The sequence below is a fragment of the Eupeodes corollae genome, chromosome 1 (assembly GCF_945859685.1).
Source record: "Eupeodes corollae chromosome 1, idEupCoro1.1, whole genome shotgun sequence".
In the NCBI taxonomy this organism is placed as follows: Eukaryota; Metazoa; Arthropoda; class Insecta; order Diptera; family Syrphidae; genus Eupeodes; species Eupeodes corollae.
Window position 1 is genome coordinate 106,070,798 of NC_079147.1, and position 18,754 is coordinate 106,089,551.

Consider the following 18,754-nt stretch of genomic DNA (forward strand, 5'->3'; position numbering starts at 1 on the left):
AATGGAGATTATTAACTTCCCATAGGAAGTTATTGTAATTGGTCCGAATTGTCGAATTGAAAATTTTGACATTTCTCGACGTTTCGAGGTCCCTAGAGTTGAAATAAAAGATTGCGTGTGTACGTCCGTACGTTTGCGACGTTTTTTTCGTCGTCCACATAGCTCAAGAATCAGGAGACTTCAAATAAGTTTTGTTATACAGATAATAATGAAGAAAGATGCAGAAAGGGCTCTCAAAAAAATTGCGTGGGTGGTTTTTTACCATAGCAGTTTAAAAAAACGTGAACATTTTTGTTAACCCTGAATATCTCATGAAAAAATATTGCTAGAGACTTGAATTAAGTTTGATATTATATTCTAGCTGACCCAACAAGCGTTGTATTGTTATATACATAATTTCTAGAGAATAGTTTGATAGAAATAAATCACTTATGGCAAGTATGTAACGATGTGGTATATAAGTGGGAGAGGTATAGAGCACTATAAACGGTGATAATATATTAAAATAACAAATCAACAACCAATTTTATTTAATTTATTAAAATTATTTTTTTTAAATTATATACAGTTGTGTTCATAAAAATAGCAGTGATCTCCAAATAAAACAAAAAGGCCTTCAATTTCAACGTTATAATATATTTCATTAAACTTCTACCAACAAACTAAAATATTGTATTCATAATAACAGAAAATAAGTATTACCGATTTTTTACCGTTAGCTTTGTCATAGAAAAAACAGTTTTTTAAATATATGGCTGTTCTTAAAAATAGCAGTGCATGACAAAGATCTATTACGTAAGAAATAAGAAAACTGTAATAAGTTATATGAAAGTATACAAATAATTTTAGCTTACAATTAGTACTTTGTTGCATAACCATTGTTTTTTATGATGCCTCGCATCTACGTGGCAGAGTCCATATTAAATCCTGACACCTCTCGACTGGTATTGCGTTCCACGAATCACGCACTGCATCCCACAATTCTTTCGAATTCTTGGGTTGTGCTTTATGAACTGTGTTCTTAACATCCCCCCACAAGTCTGCGATTGGGTTAAGGTCGGGGGATTGAGCGGGCCACCCCATAACATTCCTACATTTTTTTTTGCTCAATCTCTATGACAGTTGAAGTCCATTTCTTGTTTTCCTAGAGCCTATGGAAGGGTTCTGTTTTGCTAACTGTCAGTTCTTTCAGTAGCCATCCTTTAAGGCCTAGCTTTTTCGGTTTATTTTGCCATTTTAAGACATTACTGACTATTTCTGTTGAAAAACCTAGGATGTCTTGAATATTTTGGTAGGTTTTTCCCTCCCAACGCAGATTTCGAATATGTTTACAAATTTCTTCTGTGCATTATTTATGTGTCTTGACATTGTTTATTTTTGAGCTAATATTTATTAATTTTGTATGTACTAGTATGTTACAAATACTTAAAACTTTATATAGTAAAATATTCACTTAACGAAAAATTGAAAAAAAAAATGTTAACACTTTTTAATTATAAAATCAAAAACACTGCTATTTTTATGAACACTCCATATCCAGAGAGTTTGAAATAATGGGTGTTAACCGGGAAAAGTATAGGGTATAACTTCAAGCTTAAAGTCTCTAATATGAAAACGAAAGACCGTTAGATGCAAGTAACAGGGTTTTTTTTTGTAAGAATTTCCGTTATTTAAATAATTGACAATCTAATAAAATGTGGCCAGCACTGCTATTTTTATGAGCACAACTGTACATATCGCTAATTATGACAATACTACAAAAAAAAACAATATCAATCGTTTAATGGAACAGAGTGTACAATATATTTTGTGATCCCATATTTCGTCAAACTAGCCGTTCGGATTCGGCATAAAAAATTGTAGGTCCCCTCCATTCCTGGTAACATTACTCGCACACAGGAATGGTTGAGAGTTGTTAGTCACTAGGCCCTGGTTCACAACGGACTGTTGCGCCACCCCATTTGATTTGATTTGATATTTCGTCAAAACAAACAAACTGGATGGCTTGCCCACTCGAGAGCACGCCATGTATAATTGTCCGTGTGATGAACATAAAGTGCTCAAACCTAAGCCGCAGATAGTCATCTTTTGGACTTGAGACTTATTGATATAGTCATTGCAAATGCCAATCTAATTGGAAACTGAAGTCGTTTGAATTAAAGTTCCACATCTGTGGGTATAATGGGGATTCGCGGATATAATATATTTTCACCTCGAAATTTGCTATAGTTATGGCTTCGATAATATTTTTCATCAATTTTTTAATTCGTTGATATCGACATATTTTGCTGCTAAAATTGCTGCTTTTGCCAGCCACCATTGATTTGTGCATTATCTGTGGACATCGGGAAGTATCTGGTCAATTAGATCATCTTGTGAATCAATAATCGTGCAGAAATCGACCGGTTTGCAGTCAAAACTGCATGCAGTTTCATCTGTAGTATTTTTTCCGCCGCCTATATCTTACAGTTGTTGTGAGTATGTTTCAGCGGTTGGATCTGGAAGCATTAGAACACGAATATTTACTTTCAGTTGTACTTTTTCCACATAAAGCCCTAGTGGGGATGATTTTAAGCACGCGTTGATCTCATCAGCGTACGTTGAACGTGGAATAATGTTAAGTGTTTGTCTGAAATCACCTGAAAGGAGTAACAGAGTGCCGCCAAATACTCTGTAATATTTTTGTATATCTTTCAATGCCCTGTTAAACGCATCAAACGAATTAATGTGTGCCCTGGTCCATTCATCCCATATGATAATTTTCACTGTGGCAATTGATGGTTGTTTTTTTTTTATATTGCACACCGCGTCTGGGATATTTTAAATATTTTGTGGCAGTTTAAATACTGGATGAGCTGTTCTGTCTTCAAACAATAATATTGCCGCAATACCAGAAGATAAAACAGCCAGTGTCATTCATTAGTGGAACATTGCGGGCAGTGATTGTTTTGTACTTTACAATTCAATTCAGTGTCTGTTTAAAAAGATTCATTTCGATTTGGTGAATGCATACCGAAATGACTAAGTGGTAAGTTGGCAATGATAATGCAAAGATCCTCCATAGCAAACAATGCTTCTTGTACATAGCGTCACTTAATACTATCGTATGATCGTTGCACCATGTACGATGTTGATGCATTTAAATAATAGCAAAAACCTATTATCAGACTTACCGAATGTACATGCAAAATTTCATTGAAATTTTTTAAGCCGTTTCGGAGGAGTATGGCTAACTAACACTGTTACAGGAGAATTTTAGCTATTAGATTAACCTGAAAACTTTTTTAACAAAACACGAAAACCTGCAAACTCTTAAGCAAGACAAATCGACAGGAAAATGAAAAGTTATGAGTGTGTTTCGCATCCCAGCCCCTTTTTCCTTTTTAAATTTTAACGGAGTTGCTTTGATTTCAAAACCAATCGTATTGCGTTAAAAGATATGATTAATATATGGAGGATATATATTTATTATTGTTTTTTATCAATGAAAATACATTTTTTATTTTACCTACTGCTTTAAACTGTGTTGCTAAATGAGCTACTTTTAACTAAGGACTGGACCAATAACAATATATAAATCGGAAATCTAGCCCTATTGTAATCGCTCAGCACAAACGCATTACATTTTGACTAATTATCGATCCAGTGGGGTCATATGAGCCGTAAAACTTGTATAGTTAAGTTGAATAAGTAAGTAATTTCATCTGTTACACTATCAAAAACAACTTTATAATTTTAAAGCTTCTTAAAAGTAAGTAAGTTGAGAACTGGGGAATGTGAGTTACAACTCTCAAGCATTCTTGCGAGTAATGTTGTTAGAAATGGAGGGGACCTACAGTTTTAAGCCGAACCCGAACGACTAATTGAAGAAAGCACTTTTTATGACATAAATTACGCTTGGAGGATTTGTCAATTCTTCGCAAGAAGCAGTACCCGTGAAAAAAAACTTTTGATGCACATAAAAAGTGTAAGGCTTTTCTAAAGTGTTTTTTTCTTTCAATGTTGATTTTCTATTAAATAGAAAAACATTTAAGATCATTTAACACAGACAGACAAGACAGAGCGTGGTAAGGCATTCAACATTAGAGTGGTACGGCTAAAAAACGAATTTCGGTAGTTGCACGGGTATTACGGTTGAAATTAAGCTGCCTATTTCTTTAGAGCATAAGTTGTTGAAGTAAAGGTAGAACAAAAACAATAGAAAGGGTTGGTGGAGGTGTGTACTCTGAACGACTGTCTCTCATTCCGTCTTTCCAATAATTGTAGCGTGTTCCAGGCGAAACTTTTGGCGATAAAAAAAGCCTTGGCGTGGCTTCTATAACAGTTCATAACTGTATATAATCTCTAATGGAGATGGCACAACAGTTTATACATTTGCTGGGTGCCGAGCCATAGAGACAGATGAACTAGCCAGGAACGGTACAGTACAGCCCATTCTTACACGTTTGGTTAATGCTAACATACCAATCGTAAACTATTGCTAATGCAAGTCGCTATGAAGAAGGCAAACACCAGGTGGAACAAATCACTACGTACAGGCCACAAAAAAATCTGGGCAACACTAGATTTAAAGCGATCACGGTGCCTGCTATCTCTAAGCATGATCGCATATAAGCTCGATGCCATGATAATAGATGCCATAACCGGACAATGTCTTATAGAAAAGCACGTCACGCTGCTAGCCGTATTCTCAAGCTGTATGGACGAGGAAGAGGAGGAAACAATTCTTCATCTTCTCTGTACATGCCCTGCTCTAGCTCAAAAACGAAAAAATTACCTAGGATAGAAGTATTCTTCTCGATCTAAATCATATTAGCATAATCAGCCTCTTACGTTTCGTAAGGGACTCAAACTGATTCCATTGAGCTAAGGAGGAAGCCTCAAGATTCAGGTGATATGACAATGGGCCATTAAACGTGTCCGTTTCCATCAATGACAGCTACTTTAACCTAACCCAACCTAAGGGTAAAACAAAATGAGACAGGAAACCTTACGAGGAGTTCAAGCGAAGTAAATGAACTAGTGATGATATTATCACCAATTAATTAAAATACTCTATGTTCAATACTGCCCAAGAAGCTTAAATAAGTTGCAGGAGCACCAGCAGAGATGGGGGTTATACTTAAGCTTTGGACTTATATATAAGTTGCGGGATGTTTTTGCGACATCCCGTCTGTGATAGTTCCCCAAGGGGTTTTCGGTGATACACATATCAAGACTATCGGGAATATCGAGATGTTCAGTCTCATTGAAAGAAGTGCCATCCATGGATTATTACAAGTCAGCATTGGGTTTTCGAATCATTAAATTCCACACGGTATTTTATACCCTCTTTGTACAGTGCTGTTTAGGGCGGAAACTAATTAGTTTATCATATTTTGTCGTTGCAGTTCCTCATCCAAAGAAGCGGAATGTGATTCTGAAAACGAATATGAAAAGCTAAGAGTATTATCGTTAGCGAAACAATTTATTGAATAAAGTTATAGACAGCATATGATTTACAATAACGAGAAAACTTGCTGGAGATAGAGCAGAGCCTTGTGGCACACAATCATTTTTTTGTGGTTTTAAGACTTGAATCAATCGAATACTTTTTGTATTAAAGGATCCGAAACATGATGACCAATCCAATGAAAGAGGAATTAAATAAAACCGAAAGCACGCATTTCCTTTAAGAGAGTCTGATACTGAAATTCTATCAAAAGCTTTTAAAATATCAAGTGCAATAATCATACTTTCTCCGAAATGATGTAAAGATTTGCTCCACTGTTCAGTAAAATGATCTATGAGATCGATAGTGTGGACCTCTTGTTGTGAAGAATAACGAACCGAATAAGAAGATGGTGGATTGATTGTCCGCAAACACAAAAGATTGTAATAAAAAAAAAACGAAATCGAATTAAAATTGAATAAAATAGGTAGCCGACGCGCACGAGTAGTACCTATTTTGTGATTTATCGAAATCCAAAGACAACTGTCAGACGCGAATAGGTTAGTTCCCCAATTTCCTCACAGACAGCAAAAGCAGTGCTGTCGCCCGATAGCTCAGTTTTGGGGTGGGTTTAATTAATTCTGAGCAAGGTTAATTTTATTAATCGAAATTATCAAATTAATTTGATAGTGTTGCGAATAGAGTGTTCTTGAAATATGTATAAAATCAAATTTAGAAGGAACAAGATGGGCGCCAGTATTTTTTTTTGTGCAAAAAAAAAGGAAATTACAAACCTTTTGGAGCAGAACCGACCAGACCAATTTGTGAACAAATTAAAAAAGATGTTTTAAATGGATGGAAATGTTTTTAATTGTTTTCGATTTTGCTTGGGAAATCTTACAAGTAGGATTAAAACCCAATATCTTTTAGGAATTTTTAAGGACAAAGAGTTGATGTATTGCACCGAAGATGGACCGTTAACCTTTTGTCCCTACTGGACAAAGAAAATTTCTATTTACGGGACGTGAGTTCCGCTTTCTCGGAATTACCTTTTTTTCGAAACGATTATTAAACGATTCTCAATAGTTATTACCACGACAAATAAAAGAATTTTACTTTTCAAACACAAATCAGATACTTATCTTTTCTGGATATCCTGCCAAAGTGCCAACTTCCCTCTCCTAGCTGTTTTTTTTCAATCCTTTTTTTTCCTCCCTCCAATTTTAACTTTTCTTTTTCCTCAAAATTTTAAAAATTTTCACTTCAAACAACACTTGAATTTCTTTAACTTCTCAAAGTTTTTTTATCTTTCTTTCAATTTCTTGAACCTCCGGTTTAGATTCTATCTCACAAAAAAGGGATCTTCCAGGCTTTCACCTTGCCTTGATGACCTCTCCTTTTTCTTCCATTCCCACATGCTTTCGGGCAATAAGAAAGTGTGGGTCTCTTTCGCGTTTTAATTCAGCTTCACCTAGCATATTTGCAAGAGTGAGCGAACGCAGTTGAGACACCACCACTTTTCCTACTCGCACGTTTCACCCCAGCCTTATGCACTACCACTGTCATTGAATTCGCCGAATTTTAGTACCTCTTCCAGTGAGCGGGAATTCAATGGGTGCATTCAGCCACCCTATTCACACCCCCATAATTTTGGAGAAACTTTGATAAGTCGCATAAAACTCAAGTGTTTAACGCGTTCTTTTTTTTGTACGAAATTACAATTATGTAAAAATGTTTGTTTTAACTATCGGAGGGTGGAAGTTGGCAGTGATTTTTGATCTCGCGATTTAACTCTATTTGTCGTTGGACTTTCGCGCAGACTAGGGGATTAGGGACTCGTGTTAACGTTCTATCTTTTACATAACGAAATTGATTTATGTTGGGCATGCAGCCATATTCATATGAGTAACATCAGCAATCGAGAACCAAGTGTCAATCGTGCCCCTTTTTTTTGTTGGTTTTGGTGTGACCAGACCACTTGTCTGTCACCTTGGTTGGTATTAATGCAGACCGTCTGTCGTTCCAGCAATCACTTTGTGGACCGCCCGTTGCACAAATGTACCATTTTGTCCACACCTAATTTTGGTTGCTTTTCCATTATATATTAAGAGCAGGACACTGATTGATGGAAGACAGGATTCAACTGAACACTTAGAATATATTGGAGCCACAACGCAAAACGGAAGGTTAAAAGGGAACGGGATATAGAATAGGTGGGTGAAACTAGTTGTGATAAATTTTACCGCAACACTCTTGCTGCGAAAGCCGTACTGTCGGTCACTACGAAGTTTTCTATTTTCAAGATATTTCTTGAGCTGAAAATTAATCATCGTTTCCATGACCTTGAATAGAAGGGACGTAAGTGCAATAGGTCGATGTGTAACTTAAGGATGTTTTCCATCCACTCGGAATGATCCTGAGAAGACACATAATAACCTTCTTAAAGCTCTCTTCGACCAATGCGTTGTTCTTAGATCTAAAAGTTCTCAATTCCAGGAGAATTAAACATGTGGTCGTAATCAGTGCTAGCGTCAACGTCACTATGGAGGAAGGCTTGTAACCAAATAAAGATCGTGAAATAATCATTGAGAACCTCCCAGTTGACTTTCTCGTATTGTCAAACCGTTCCGCCAGGAGGTCTTTCTTTAACTGTAGAGTTTTGATATGACAAACTTGCAAGTAAAGGGTGATTTTTTTGAGGTTAAGATTTTCATGCATTAGTATTTGACAGATCACGCGGGATTTCAGACATGGTGTCAAAGAGAAAGATGCTCAGTATGCTTTGACATTTCATCATGAATAGACTTACTAACGAGCAACGCTTGCAAATCATTGAATTTTATTACCAAAATCAGTGTTCGGTTCGAAATGTGTTTCGCGCTTTACGTCCGATTTATGGTCTACATAATCGACCAAGTGAGCAAACAATTAATGCGATTGTGACCAAGTTTCGCACTCAGTTTAATTTATTGGACATTAAACCAACCACACGAATGCGTACATTGCGTACAGAAGAGAATATTGCGTCTGTTTCTGAGAGTGTTGCTGAAGACCGTGAAATGTCGATTTGTCGCCGTTCGCAGCAATTGGGTTTGTGTTATTCGACCACATGGAAGATTTTACGCAAAGATCTTGGTGTAAAACCGTATAAAATACAGCTCGTGCAAGAACTGAAGCCGAACGATCTGCCACAACGTCGAATTTTCAGTGAATGGGCCCTAGAAAAGTTGGCAGAAAATCCGCTTTTTCATCGACAAATTTTGTTCAGCGATGAGGCTCATTTCTGGTTGAATGGCTACGTAAATAAGCAAAATTGCCGCATTTGGAGTGAAGAGCAACCAGAAGCCGTTCAAGAACTGCCCATGCATCCCGAAAAATGCACTGTTTGGTGTGGTTTGTACGCTGGTGGAATCATTGGACCGTATTTTTTCAAAGATGCTGTTGGACGCAACGTTACGGTGAATGGCGATCGCTATCGTTCAATGCTAACAAACTTTTTGTTGCCAAAAATGGAAGAACTGAACTTGGTTGACATGTGGTTTCAACAAGATGGCGCTACATGCCACACAGCTCGCGATTCTATGGCCATTTTGAGGGAAAACTTCGGAGAACAATTCATCTTAAAGAATGAACCGGTAAGTTGGCCACCAAGATCATGCGATTTGACGCCTTTAGACTATTTTTTGTGGGGCTAAGTCAAGTCTAAAATAAGCCAGCAACTATTCCAGCTTTGGAAGACAACATTTCCGAAGAAATTCGGGCTATTCCGGCCGAAATGCTCGAAAAAGTTACCCAAAATTGGACTTTCCGAATGGACCACCTAAGACGCAGCCGCGGTCAACATTTAAATGAAATTATCTTCAAAAAGTAAATGTCATGGACCAACCTAACGTTTCAAATAAAGAATCGATGAGATTTTGCAAATTTTATGCATTTTAAAAAAAAAAAAAGTTCTCAAGCTCCTAAAAAATCACCGTTTATAACACAATGGTCAGATGTGCCTAGAGGAGAGGAGAACTCTAACTTATCAGGGTCAGAGGTAAGAAATACATCAACAGTGTTTTCTGCTAGACCTTTCACGTTCGATATTTCAGTGGGTTCGTTAATCAGCTGAGTTAAGTGGTTCAGCTCAGTGTTCAGCAGGTGTTTTCTGGCCCGAATTTAAAGCCATGAGAAATTGTAAACATTGAAATCGCCCGTTACAACGATTTCAGTTCGAGTATAGAACGACACAATTCTTTGGATGGAATCAGATAAAGTATCAAATTCACGGGAAATTCTGAAGACTGAAGAGACCAGCAAAAGTCATATAGTTTTTTAAGGAATTTTTTTCCTAAGTTTTCTTTGTATGTTATTAATTGAGTTGTAATTTTATTGTCCTTTTTGTAAATCGTTTCCGATATCTTTAAACTTTTCTGTAAATACTCCAGGAATCTTAATTTTATTTTTTAACCTCAAAATGCAACAGTAATTAGGTAAGTATGCTACAACTTGTTTCATGTTTCTTTTTTATCTATCTTTACATGAGCGATCATCAAGTTTAAGGGGGCCTTAAACTTCATTTACTTTATGTAAATATTTTAATTTCCATTCGAATTTCTTGAATTAAATATAAAATCTAAACTGAATTCACTTTTTGAATAGATACGTACGATTCGTCTACGAATCTTATACGTACAAACGTTAAAGCACTTTAATCTGCAGCATCATATTGGACTTTACATTTTTTGTGTGTCAAAGTTATCCCTCTTAGTTAAACCTCAAATTGTATCCCTAACAATGATTCCGACTTAGTCGTTCTTTCCTGTGTGGACGTCTTTTACGACTTGAATTCAATTTCCTTCAATTTATCGATTGGAAATTTTTTCATATCATGGTGTTGAGTTCTGGGTTGCCATAGGAGTGTTTCGTATAATGCGTTTTAAAAATGGAAAACTTATCAGATAAAATAACTTTGAATGGTGTTGCGACAAAATGTATAAAGGGTTGTTTAGTTTTTTAGATTTAGGGGTTTGACAGCTCTTGAATGATAGTATAGATAAAATGGATTTCTGATTTTTGAACTAAGAAAACATCTGAAAAAGAAAAGATTTGATCAGTCAACTACAACAAGTTAGTTTAGCAAACTATAGTTAGTCATTAAGAGTAAAATGCCATGAAGGCAGCTCTTAACTTACCAAACTGCAGATGTAAACTACAAACCCTCCATCCTTTGTCACCATCGATATCTGTGTTTGTTGGTAAGTTTCATATCATCAGTATAGTTTTAGTATCATCCATAGGAAGATGTCTATAGAATGCGTGCTGTGGCCAAAGTAAGAAAACCATAGTTGATATATAGAAATCTCCAATTCCTTTGAATGTAATTTATTGAGTACTTAGTACATCCTATATACGAGTAATGGGCTATGTACTCTCGTTCTTATATACAAACAAAATATACGAATACCATATAGAAGTAAAATTCTTTTATGTACCATTACGGCATAAGATGCAAAAGAAAAAACCACTTGCCAAAGGCATCAAGAGGTATCTTGTGTCTTGTTTCTTCTGTGTTATGTCTCGACTCCATCATCTTAAGCCAAGGATACGATACGTATATTTGTCTAAAATCCATATATACATTTTTTATTTCTTTTCGGTTACAACATCTGACGTTTTGGCACATCCAAAAAAGGATATGCGTATATGATGATTGAAGTACTCGCATTTATTCCGTCTCATATAGTTTCAATATACCAGTGTAAATTTTGAATATTGAAGATAAGGTACCTACCTATACTTTAGGCACATTCTTTATATCGTGTATCATATATTTACAAAGATTTAACCCATATCTGATGTTTATCTTTTATATTCAGAGATTTGATGTCATTTCTTGTTGGCTTTATCTTCATGATATTGTTATATTTATTATATATGCCGTTACATATATTTATGTAATATCTATATAAATCTATGTTTGTTAGAAGATGTAAAGCTCTTCAATAAAGCCAATTATATGGAAATATTTTATTCAATTGCTTGCAAATAATCAAGCATTCTATTTTTCCTTCAATCAAATTATACATACATTTAAATATTATTTTATCGTATAAAATCTCCTTTTTGTAAACACACTAATTGTGTCTAGTTATTAAAACATATTGTGACTTTAAGGATATCAAAGAAATGAATAAACTAGCTGCAAAGAATGTTCACTTAAGATTACTTAAAAAACATAGTGTCGGATATCAATTAGAATAGATATGACTTTATTTATATTGTTTGAAATTAACAAAAAACTTTATTAAATCTTTTTTTACAAAAATGTACTCAACCTAAAGCGAACCACGCTGCCTGATATCCAAAACCAGAATGACGTTTCTCTTTCACTGTAAGTCGGGCTGACAAGTATGTGCTGAGGCTGACGAGTAGATGCTGAGGAGATGTTGACGAGCCCCTGCTTCTTACGCTTAAGGTTCCGAATTATGCTTGTAAAACTGTTTCAAGTGATCTTTGAAAAGCGTCAGTTCGAGGGAGTGGTCCTAAGACATCCACTGCAATGCGTTCGAAAGGAGCACCGACATTGTACAACTGTAATGGAGCCACTCGTCGAGGACTAGGTTTTATTCTTTCTTGACAAACCTTGCATTACCTTCACCATATTCGCACATCTTCTCAGCAGCCGATCCAATGAAATGATCCCTGAACTTCCAAAATGACCACCAGAAGGGCTATCGTGGAACATTTCCAGAATTTGTTGTTGGAGCTGCTTGGGTACAACAGCTTGGTAGGCAACATCCGCTGCAAGTGTTTTCTGTAAATAATTTCGTTACGAAGACATAAGGTTTCGAAAATAGCACCAGTAGGATTTGAATACGGGATCGGATGGGGAAATAGTTTTCTTTTCAGGTCTTTGTATAAGTCTTACCCAATCTGACAGTTTTCAGTTGATAGTTGTAGTTGCAGTCTTGGAACTTTACCATGTCATCTACGATGGCCAGATTGGATACTATAGCGAGGTCAATGTTGACATGATTGTTGGAAACAAGGCCTCCTAGACAAACCATCAGCGTTTTCGTGGTTCTTCTCCGGTCTATGTGTAACAGTAAGGTCGTACTCAGCTAATTGCCCCAACCATCGAGCTAACTGACCTTCAGGTTTCTTAAATTTCATCAGCCACTGTAGAGATGAATGATCAGTTGGTAATGTATGTGACGTCCCAACAAATACTTCTTGAAGTGTTTGAAAAGGTTTGGTTTTGAAAAGTTCTTTCTGAAAAATACTATAGGCTCCTCCACTCCATCGACCATCTTCGAAGGCACAGCCCCACATGCAAATTTACTACTATCCGGATCTAACACAAACACATCTGTTTCTTATGGTAACCTCAATGTTGGAGCGCTGACTAAACTTGATTATAATTTTTGGAAAGGCAGTTCGCACTCAGGAGACCAGGAGGAGTTGGTTTTTCTCTGTCAACATAGTAAGGGCTAGGAATCTCTGAGAATAAGCGAACAAATCTCCTGTAGTAGGCAGTGAAACCCAAAAATGTCTACACTTGGTTACAGAAAAGGTTGCATTTTTGTGGAGCAACTTTTAACCCGGCTTCTATTAGTCGTTGACAAGCAGTTTTTAGGTTCTGAAGGAGTTTCTCGAATCTTTTGCCGTGAACCACCAGGTCGTCCAAACAAACCTTACATATACCAAACAAATCTTAAAGAATGGTTTCTATTAGCCGCTGGAATGTAACAGGTTAATTTCATAGCCGAAATGGCAAAAGTTTGAATTCCCAAAGGCTGTCCCCAGTGCTTAAAAGCCGATTTTTCTTTTGAGGATTGCATTCAAGAGGACACAAGCGTCCACAGGTTTTTTCCAAAACCGACCTCTGTCTATCAACTCCTACTCTCACCTCTTCGTGGTGAACATCGGGTGCCTAGTACCTCAACTAGAGATTGGGTTCCAACCCCAGTGGAAAGTTGTTGTTGGGGCAGCAAACGAGAGAGGGGGGAAAGGTGTTTCCACTAAGGCACCTTACCTTATCCAGACGGTAGCGGAGGAATTCCCGAGATGGAATCACCGGTGAAGGTTGAACTACTTAGTGAACCCCTAATAGGGCATCTTCGACTTATTCAGAGCTCAGGCTTATAAGGAGCGATTTTATCCCGCTCCCCATCCTTGTAGTTATACTTAGGATCTGGCCCTCCAGGTTGGGGGTTATGCCCTTGGGGTGACTTCCTGGCCACGTAAAAGCCTCACAGTTGCAGACGGATTTACTGTTGACAACCTACGCAAACGGATTAAGGACAACGAACTTCAGATATACACGTAGAATGTTAGGTCCCTTAACAGATTACGTGCAGCCGAAGAATAAGCGGAGGCTCTTGACTGCTATAATGCAGACATCACCGCCATCCAGGAAATACGATGGGATGGGTCGGGCAAAAAGAGGATGAAAAACTGCGATATTTAGTATGGTGACTGCTACACGAAAACCAACAGAGCTTATCTGGATGCGGCTTCGTCATTGGAGCCAGACGTAGGCAAGAAGTCTTGAGCTATAGGTGCATCAATGAGAGCCTCATGACCATACGTATCAAAGCTAAATTCGGCAACAGAAGCCTGATATGCTTGCCCGCCCCCACAGAAGAGAAAGACGAGAACACCAAAGATATGTGTCCTAGCTACGATATTAAAATTGTCCTGGGCAATTTTTAATGCCAAGGTGGGAAGGGAAGACATCTTTGGTGGAATAATCGGGAAGAACAGCCTGCACGGAAACACTTCCGATAACGGATTCAGGCTCAAAGATTTTGCTGCGGGGCGAAACGTCATGGTAGCCAGAACGAGTTTTCCATACCTCAACAGATACTCGTCTAGTCAAGTTGACCGATAATTCTTCCGAGCGATTTCCAATTTCATGGATAGCCGTCAAGATCGTAGAATTACTCGTTGTTATTACTCGGTGATGGGCTATTTTTTTTTCATGAATTTTTATGAGAAAACCCATAGAATATGCCAGCAGAAACAAAACTAAACAATGAAGATAAGAAGTGAGATTAAATGAATTAATAAAATAACATTATTGGATATTAATTTTAAGTTTATAATAAAATAAATTTAAAGCAACAACAACAAAAAAAATAAAAGAGAATGTTTTAAGCAAGAGATCCACCACCTTCTCAAAATCAAAAGTGTTTTTGAAACTGATCTTCATTGAAAATAACGAAAGTTCCATTCAATTCAATGTTTAAAGATTATCTCATGGAAATGGTGAACTTGACTGCGCCTCAAATGGTCCTTCCGCTTAGTCAAATTTTGGCATAATATTTCCAACATTTCGGCTGGTATCTCACAAATAAATGCTTCAATAATGTCTTCCAATGCGTCAATTGAACCGGGCTTTGCTTTCTGTTTAGAATGAGTGTTAACAAAACCCACAAAAAGTAATCTAAAGGTGTTAAATCGCACGATCTAGGTGGCCAATTGACCGGTCCCGAACGTGAAATAAAATGTTCACCGAACTCACCTCTCAATAAGTGTTGCGTGTGCTGTGTGGCAAAAAAAAAGTTGGATATCATCTGACGGTAGCGCTCACCATTCACAGTTACGTTACGATTCGGATCATCTTTAAAGAAGTACGGTGCAATGATGCCACCAGCCCATAAACTGCACCAAACTGTGACTTTTTCTGGGTGCATTATTAGCTCTTGCAATACTTCTGGATGATATTCACTCCAAAATGGACAATTCTGCTTGTTTACGTACCCAAAGACAAAAATGAACTTCGTCGCTAAACACAATTTTTCGGTAAAAAAGTGGATCTTCGCCAAATTTCCAAGAACCCATTCACCGAAAATTGTACTTTGGAGTAGGTATTCAATTCTCGCACCAGCTGTATTTTGAAAGGCATCACACCTAAATCCTTCCTCAAAATTTTCCACGTTCTTGAGTAACAGAGACCCAATTGCTGCGAACGGCGACAAATCGATAACTGATGGTCATCAATCATCATTAACACTGGCCGATACAGCTGCGATATTTTCTGCAGTTCACACTTTATAAAAGCGTGTTGGTGGTTTAATGTCTTAATGTTTTGGTACGAAATTTAGTCACAATAGCCCGAATGGCCGCTTTGGTCCTCTGCGCACTAGGACCTAATCCAACAAACTTCTCTATCTAGCTCGGTCCCTAGGTAGATGTCTGAAGTTTCGCACTCCAAGACTTTCCTATCCAGAGCATTGGTTTCCATGCGCTCCACGTGACCCAGCCATCTTAGTCGTTGTACTTTTACACTTCTGGCTAAGTCTACGTCGCTGTACAACCCGTACAGCTTGTCGTTCCACCTTCTTCTCCACTCCCCTTCGATGCATACGGGATCACACGAAGAACTTTTCTCTTGAATCGACCCAACACTTTGGTCCTTAAAGAGAGGACTTTGCCGCCCAATTACTTTCTTAGTCCAAAGAAACAGCGGTTAGCAAGAGTCATTCCTCGTTTGCTCTCAGCGCTGGTGTTGTTTTCTGCGTTTATAGCGGAGCCTAGGTAGACGAACTCCTTGATTACCTCAAAGTTACGTCTGTCGATGATGACGTTTTGACCAAGACGTGGATGTTGTAGTTCTTTTCTTGACGACAGCATGTACTTTGTGTTGCCCTCATTATAACCGTGAAATCCATTTTTGAAGCCTCTCTCTCAATACTCACAAAAGCCCCATTGACATCACGCTGAGTTCTTCCGATTATGTCAATGTCATCGCCATATGCTACTAATAGGACAGACTTTTTAAAGATGGTGCCTCTAGTGTTGACGTGTGACCTCTGCACTATTCTTTCAAATACGATGTTAAAAAGTCGCATGAAAGCGTTTTTGAAATCGAAAGGTTCTGTTAACTTGTTTCCAAACTTTATGGAGCAGCGTGAATTCTCCATGGATACCTGCACAAACGGACGAATTTGGCAGGGATGCCAACGCTAGACATTACTCTATAGAGCTCATCCCTGTAGATGCCATTATGGGGCCTTGAAATCGATGAAAAGATGGTGGGTGCCGATTTGGTGTTCTTGGGTTTTTTTAGGATATGCCGTAATGTGAATATTTGATCGACCGTCGACTTTCCTGGTCTAAAACCAAACTGATAAGGACCTATCAGATTGTTGACGATGGTCCGAAGAGGATCGCATATTACGGCAGAGAAGATATTGTAAGCGATGTTAAGTAGACTGATTGCTCTATAGTTGGTGTAGTTTAGAGGATTGGGCAAACAATACTGAGGCTCCATTCATCGGGAATGCTTTCTTCCGACCATATCTTACAGATAAGTTAGAGCATGCTATTAACCAATATCTCTGCAGCTGCTTTTAAGAGCTCGGCATTCAAGCCATCTGCTACAGCGGCTTTATAAGACTTCTTTACGTCTTAGTTGGGAGGACGGGATTGTTCGCTTTCGTCGTCTATGTTGAATGGATCATCCAGCCTGACAGCGGAATTCGGTTCGTCGTCGCCGTTATACAGTCTGCAGAAGTGGTTCTTCCATATTCTCAGCATTGACTGCCTTTCCACTATGTTTCCATTTTCGTCTTCGGTTCTAAGTTTATGTACCTGTGAATTTCGTTTCACCTGTTCATAAGACTTCGAACTTCATTCCTGCTTTTTAACCTCTCAATATCTTCGACCGCACGCTTCTCATACCCTCTCTTTTTTTTCTTCTGAGAATAGAGCTCATGAGCAGCTGTCGTCCTTTTAGGCAGCGCCGCTTTGCATGCCTTTTGTGTGGCTGCATATGCCTGTCAACATTCCTCATCAAACCAGGGGTTCCTTGTTAGTGGCTGCTTGAAACAGCACATCGGAGGCGGCTTCTCTGATTGCATCTTGGCAATGTTTGCCACTGGTTTTAGATACATTGTGTTGGAGGCAGAGAACTTCGAGAAAGGTTACTTGTTACTCGGTCGGAAAATGATTTGGCGATCTCTTGGGTCGATGAACTTACTCAACAGAGCACGCATTTTGATAATAAAACCAGTGTTTAAACCAGTGTTGCCAAAAAGTTAATAGCTAAACAATTTTTCAATTCAGTTGTATAAAAACGTAAAGATTGACTGTTTAAATTGTTATTATTGCTGGTATTGATTTCTGGTTTGTTTGAAAATAACTGCTAACCGACAGAAATCATTGGAATGAATTTCCGGTTATATTACGACTTAATAACTGTGCAATAGATGTCGCTAGATTATCAGGGGAGATTGAATTAATAGCTCCATAGGCACTGACAGATCATGTTCGTCAGCAAAAGTAGGTGCCGTTTTGGCTAAATGATTTGAATTTTTGTGTTGATCAATTTGAGTTATAAGTTCACTTAAAACATAAAATTTCTCACTCAAAATTAAATATCCATCCTTATTACCACATCTGAGGCCAGGATTGTTCTCCCAGTTATATGATGTACCATCAATATCCGGACGATCATTTCTAAGAGAAATTGTAATCCTGGGGGCCTGGTGCTTCTATTTGCACCAGGAATTTCTTTTCTGACGGAAACGAAACGGCTGGTCCTTATATATGTTCGATTTAAATTAATTCTGTTGTTATTTCGGAGGCTCACTGATTCGAAAAAATATAAGTTATCGTTAATTGAATGAAATAAATTAAGGTCAACTTTAAACATGTTTCTATGCTTTGTCACTTGCAAAGCGAACAAAATCAAGCCCACTTGAAAAAGTAAATTATCTTATGTTATTATTAGATTTTTGAAATCAAATCTGTATTACGAAACAGATTAAGTATTTTAAGTCATAATTTGCATTTACAAGTTCCCTAGGTGCCTAAGATAACTTTCTTTACAACAATAGATTTTAAAAAATGTTCAACAAATCTCACATCAAAAAAAGAATATTTTAAAGCCTTTATTTAGAAAAGCACTTTGGAAGATTTGTTTTATTATACATCAAAATCAATGGTTATAGTTCAAACCAGATTATAACAAAAATAAATAGTTTTAAGTATTCTTAAATTTAAAAAATCGACGAGGATGGGATTCGAACCCACGCGTGCAGAGCACATTGGATTAGCAGTCCAACGCCTTAACCACTCGGCCACCTCGTCTAATAATTTATTTAACAGAGATGCATCAGGTTTTTCTTTTGTTAACACATTATTTAAATTATAAAGCTTAAGTTAAGCTAAGATCTAAATTGAGAACGACAAATTATAGAAATAATATGATCCTTTGAAAATTATTAATATTTGGAGTTCTATCATTTCGGTACAGCTACTGAACAACGCCTTGAGAAGACAAATGTGATGCTTAATGGCCCTACAGCTTGTTGGTTATTGCATGACAAG

General features: G+C 37.4%; 1 non-coding gene across 1 annotated transcript; it reads right to left on the reverse strand.

Moving 5' to 3' along the window:
• Positions 1-18,432: 18,432 nt before the first annotated feature.
• Positions 18,433-18,514, reverse strand: Trnas-gcu (transfer RNA serine (anticodon GCU)). Its single transcript has one exon. It is a non-coding gene; the product is annotated as a tRNA-Ser (tRNA).
• Between the last annotated feature and the right edge of the window lie 240 nt (positions 18,515-18,754).